The 6,000-nt window shown below is 43.3% G+C and overlaps 1 long non-coding RNA gene across 2 annotated transcripts in view; it reads right to left on the bottom strand.

Annotated features, from left to right (window-relative positions):
• Positions 1-243: 243 nt before the first annotated feature.
• The window catches only part of LOC126215110 (uncharacterized), a 38,496-nt gene continuing 32,739 nt past the window's right edge, over positions 244-6,000 (bottom strand). For both annotated transcript variants that reach the window (XR_007542087.1, XR_007542086.1), the window contains one exon: positions 244-795. This is a non-coding gene — a long non-coding RNA (uncharacterized LOC126215110). The remainder of the gene's footprint in view (positions 796-6,000) is intronic.

Here is a 6,000-nt window from a genome sequence, read left to right as displayed (position 1 = left end):
GTGTCTGCTGGCAAGACGTATTCATCAAATGAGGCAGTGATATTTGCAGTCAATGAGTATTTTGTGGAGGCTGACCGAAGCTATTTTTCCAGTGGTATGAAAAAGCTGGAGGATCTGCAAAACCATATCCCTCAAAGGAGGCTATGCCGAGAAGTAAGGTGAGTTATTTATGAAACAAACATTTTTTCCTTTTTTACCAGACTTATCAAACCAACCTCATACATATGGGTACAAATGACTGTAGAAGTTTTGCATTGTTTATTTTAAAAGTAAAAGTATATGGAGAAAATGTTTCTCATTTATTCCACAGAAGTTTATCAGACTGAACATTTCATGATAGTACTGCAATCATCAGCTGCCATCTGTCCTCATCTTGGGCCATGCTTAGAGGGGTCTCTCTCAAATCACTCCTGGCCATCTGTTGGTCCCTGCAACCTCCAACACAGTAGCCAATGCACACAATCTCGAAGTGCCGCACAGTGGAGCAGCATTCTCCCCGCCACATTCCTGGTTTCGGTGTCAGCAGAGGATGCCAGCTGCGGTTGCACCAGTGCGGTGTGTTCACTCCTCACAGCAGTGTGCAGAGTGTGCTGCTTATCCCGGCATCCACCTCAGCTCCGCTCTCCACTGGTGACCTCGCTGCATTCACGTATCCCTTCATCGCTACGTAGCACAGGGCAGTCCACCTGTCCTATCACGTCTGCACCCGCTACAAACAGCGTCCACAGTTTGCCGACCGTCACCCTTTCAGGTGCCTACATCAACTTCCTTCCATTCTCCTCTCCAGACAGGATCCTGGAGAAAAGAGAGAAATTCTTATCCTTTAAGACAGACACACCCACGCACGCACGCACGCACGCACGCGCACACACACACACACACACACACACACACACACACACACACACACACCAAAATTAAGGAAACCACCACACATCACATGCAAATCTAACCAGTTCTGAATAAGCATCTTTAATATAGATGATGTGACTTACCAAACGAAAGCGCTGGCATGTCGATACACACACAAACAAACGCAAACATACACACAAAATTCAAGCTTTCGCAACCAACGGTTGCTTCATCAGGAAAGAGGGAAGGAGAGGGAAAGACGAAAGGATGTGGGTTTTAAGGGAGAGGGTAAGGAGTCATTCCAATCCCGGGAGCGGAAAGACTTACCTTAGGGGGAAAAAAAGGACAGGTATACACACACACATACACAAGCAGACATTTGTAAAAGCAAAAAGTTTGGGCAGAGATGTCAGTCGAAGCGGAAGTACAGAGGCAGTGAGAGAATGACAAGTGAGGTATGAGCGGCGGCAACTTGAAATTAGCGGAGGTTGAGGCCTGGTGGGTAATGAGAAGAGAGGATATACTGAAGGACAAGTTCCCATCTCCGGAGTTCTGACAGGTTGGTGTTAGTGGGAAGTATCCAGATAACCCAGACGGTGTAACACTGTGCCAAGATGTGCTGGCCATGCACCAAGGCATGTTTAGCCACAGGGTGATCCTCATTACCAACAAACACTGTCTGCCTGTGTCCATTAATGCGAATGTACAGTTTCTTGCTGGTCATTCCCACATAGAAAGCTTCACAGTGTAGGCAGGTCAGCTGGTAAATCACGTGGGTGCTTCCACACGTGGCTCTGCCTTTGATCGTGTACACCTTCCGGGTTACAGGACTGGAGTAGGTGGTGGTGGGAGTGTGCATGGGACAGGTTTTACACCGGGGGCGGTTACAAGGGTAGGAGCCAGAGGGTAGGGAAGGTGGTTTGGGGATTTCATAGGGATGAACCAAGAGGTTACGAAGGTTAGGTGGACGGCGGAAAGACACTCTTGGTGGAGTTGGGAGGATTTCGTGAAGGATGGATCTCATTTCAGGGCAGGCTTTGAGGAAGTCGTATCCCTGCTGGAGAGCCACATTCAGAGTCTGATCCAGTCCCGGAAAGTATCCCGTCACAAGTGGGGCACTTTTGGGGTTCTTCTGTGGGAGGTTCTGGGTTTGAGGGGATGAGGAAGTGGCTCTGGTTATTTGCTTCTGTACCAGGTCGGAAGGGTAGTTGAGGGATGAGAAAGCTGTTTTCAGGTTGTTGGTGTAATGGTTCAGGGATTCCGGACTGGAGCAGATTCGTTTGCCACGAAGACCTAGGCTGTAGGGGAGGGACCGTTTGATGTGGAATGGGTGCAGCTGTCATAATGGAGGTACTGTTGCTTGTTGGTGGGTTTGATGTGGACAGACGTGTGAAGCTGGCCATTGGACATATGGAGGTCAGCGTCAAGGAAAGTGGCATGGGATTTGGGGTAGGACCAGATAAATCTGATGGAACCAAAGGAGTTGAGGTTGGAGAGGAAATTCTGGAGTTCTTCTTCACTGTTAGTTTAGATATATTTTTCCCACGTGGAATGTTTCCCTCTATTTTATTACAGTAATGTTGAAGCACTTCTGTTATTCACTTCAAACACACTTTCTGCTCTTCACTTAGCTGATGCAGAATCCACCGAACAGCAACTTTTCTGGTCTAACTTTTCAGTTATGATTCTGTAAACTCAAGTCACAATGTAGTCGGTTGCAGCTGATGGCGTTCCATTTCTTGGTCTGTCCTCAGTGCTTGCCTGACCTTTGCGGAAATGAGCAGACCACAGTGATACTGTGCTACGGTCCATTACACTATTCCCATACATCTCTCTCAAAGCACTGTAAATTTCCATTGAGTTCTTTCCACATAGGGATTTGATTCTGATGGAGGAACACCGGTCACTGTGTGTAAGCCAACTTAACTTTGTTTCAGCTTGCATTTTAAAACTGATTTACTAACAACACAGCCACCTGAACCAGCAAACACACAAAGTTTTACTCTCGATTGATATGAATTTCCACTTTACTATGCCACTGCAGTGGACATACATGTGCCGTACGCAATACTTTTGAAATGACCCTAATATTACTCTTGTTACCTCACTAAATGGAGTAACACTTTTTAACAATATCAGTGTCTTAGACAATGCCCTTTGGCCTACAAATGTAGTTCCTTGCTGTATCTTTTGGTTCTACAGTTTATCTATGAGCCTCTTTGTGGCAACTTTGTGTCAAGTCGGAAAAGTGGCCATTGCACTATTTGTCAGGAAAAGTGGCCAAGGTGTTCAACCAAATATGAGTGAGTTGCTTGTTTTAATTAATTTATATTGTTGAAAACTGTCTCTGTTCTATTTGACGTGATATGAAAACCCGACTGAAAATGGTCTGCTGCAACCACCATACAGATACTAGGGCACTAAGATGCCTAGAAAAGATCTCCAGCAAACGGAACACAAACAGCTGATCTCATGATGGCACTCGCCACATTACCCCTTTAAGTAGGGAATAGTGGTTACTATGTTAAATCTATAGAAAAATGCATATAGGGCCACATTCTACATTAAGTGGAGTTTAGATGGGGCCCCCCACTCTAGATATGGTCTCCACTCTATCATTTCCACTTTTAGTAGATCCGAAGAAGTCACCGATTGGTACGTACAGTTTGCGCTCAGTATCTCTTTTGGTTCCATTTCGACAACCTATTGTAGATTGGAGTCCCAAATTTGCATGCAGTGCCAATTTTTGGTAACCTTTAGGAATGTATTCTTCATATACTTCCGTACTTATTTAAAAAAATAGCAGAAAACTAATTGCGTGACAGAGCACACCTGCGATCGCTCATAAATCATAGTTCTATGAATGGATTTAGTCAAGAATTGATAGTATGGCACAGCCATGCTGCTATCTTGTATTTACAACAGCCTCTGTCCTCCTCCATCAAGATATACGAGGTGTCATTGGAAAGTTTTATGAATGGGCTTGTAATTTTACAAGCTACTGTGATTCATCTGCTTCAAAATAGTCCCCTTCTGACTAAACACACCGATTACAACGGTGTTTCCACTTTTGGAAACATTTCTGGACATTTTTTTCCTGAAGAGTGTTAAGAACGCTCTCCGTACTTGCCTGGATGTCTTCAGTCTAGCAAATCGCTTCACTTTCAGTGAAAATTTCAATTTAGCAAACAGGTAGAAGTATGCACCTGCAAATCTGATGGAAACATTTTGAGTGTCAATTTTGGATATTTTTGGGAGATGTCTCAACTGTATGTCCGTTAATCATAAGCACCACAAGCTACACCGTTTAATTTTTGACCCAGGCCTGCAAAACATCACTCAAAGTTATTACCTTTCACATACAGTGCACATTCTTTAATGCGACATTAATGAGCAGAGAGATAGTAAAATCAGTGAAAATTGCTTTTATGCCAACAAAAATGCAATTACCTCTCATCACTGGAAAAATGTCTTTCCGCATTTGCTCCTAACTGATCAAGAATTGCAGACCGACCCATAAACCCCTTCTTCCCTCTATCCTATACTAGGACACAAAACGAGGACTGAGGCAGGTACAGCGAATCGTGACTGTCTGCTTTACTGCAGGTCAGGATTTACAGTTTGGCAACATCACAAATACGGAACTAAAAATACTTCTGGCACACAGTTTTAATCTGCCACTAAGTTTCAAATACATTGTTGCCTTCCTTGAATCATGCTACTGCAGCATTCCCTGTCCTGTTAGTGAATGACACTTTTGCTCCTCATGTTAACCTTCTCTTTATGCAACCTGACTCCATTTATAGGCATGTCAATGTCAGCAGCAGCAGAGACAGCAAACAACAATAAAAGCTAGTTTAATTATACTGGAATCCTAGAGATTATGTGTGTGGGGTGATCGCTGAACACAGTAAATGGGGGAAAGAACAACATTTGATAGCAAAATGTCATTTTATTACAGCAGATCAGTTAATGTTAAACTTCTGCACACTCGACACCAACCAATATTGTTTACCACGAGACACTTTGGACTAATGTCACCAGCTATATGCGATGAAGATGACTGCAGTAGCCACCAGAAAGATTGCGGGAGGTGCACATCGGCACGGCGCGTCACGGACAGTAGTGGCCGTATGTAAAGTCCCGTCCACCAGAGGGCAAGCGAGAATTCAGCTGTGCCCTCTGCCGGCGGAACAACAACTCGGGCAGCATGGGCCGTGCCCAGTCAGTTTTACATCGGGCATGCCTAGTAGACAGTTCCCGGTCTACACTATGTGAAGTGCGACGGACAACGTGAATTGTGTTAATACAATGACTATGCAATAGTTTAAATCTAGATCTGCTATAATAAAATGATGGATTTTGTGATCAAATGCTGCTCTTTTCTCCATTGTCTAAAAACTACTATCCAGAAATAGGTTTACAGTGAACTATACTGTACAGGAGAAAAGAAAGACGTGTGCATTGGCTACAAACTATACACACCATTATGTCCACCTGCCGAGTCTACAGCCAATGTAACTTGTAAAATGTCAAATCAGAAACATGTTTAGCCATCTATATTTACAATTTTATTTTTCAACCAGTTTTGGCATTACACTACACCATCTTCAGGCCCCTGAACAGTTTTTAGGAAGAATCCCACCTCCCGTACAATTGAAACAGGGGCCAGCACACACTCACTGGTAACTCTAGATTTCTTTTTAACAACACAGTCCTTTTGTTTACCAGTTGCAAAGTACAAATCGGTCAGGAGACCTGAAGATAGTGTAGTGTAATGGCAAAATTGGTGGCAGAAACAAAATAAAATGGAATTGGAAACATAGATGGCTTACTGCACGTCTCGATTTGACATTTTATATTAAAAAGTCCCACAACCATCCTGTATAAAGATGAAGTTACAGATACTCTACATATGTTTTGTTCAGAAACTTGAAACCAGAGCCCAAATAACTTCTTGCAACATACGAGGGTAATCCCAAAAGTGAGGTCTCCTATTTTTTTATACATATATAAATCTGTTTATTTCTACAATGGTTTACATCAGTTTACAGCTTGAACATTTAGCTATTTTTCGACATAATCACCACTTCTACTGATGCATTTTTGTAGACACTGTCGCAGTTTTTGTATGCCCATGTCATACTA

Source organism: Schistocerca nitens, chromosome 12 (assembly GCF_023898315.1).
Source record: "Schistocerca nitens isolate TAMUIC-IGC-003100 chromosome 12, iqSchNite1.1, whole genome shotgun sequence".
Lineage (NCBI taxonomy): Eukaryota > Metazoa > Arthropoda > Insecta > Orthoptera > Acrididae > Schistocerca > Schistocerca nitens.
This window is presented reverse-complemented; position numbering and strand designations above follow the sequence as displayed.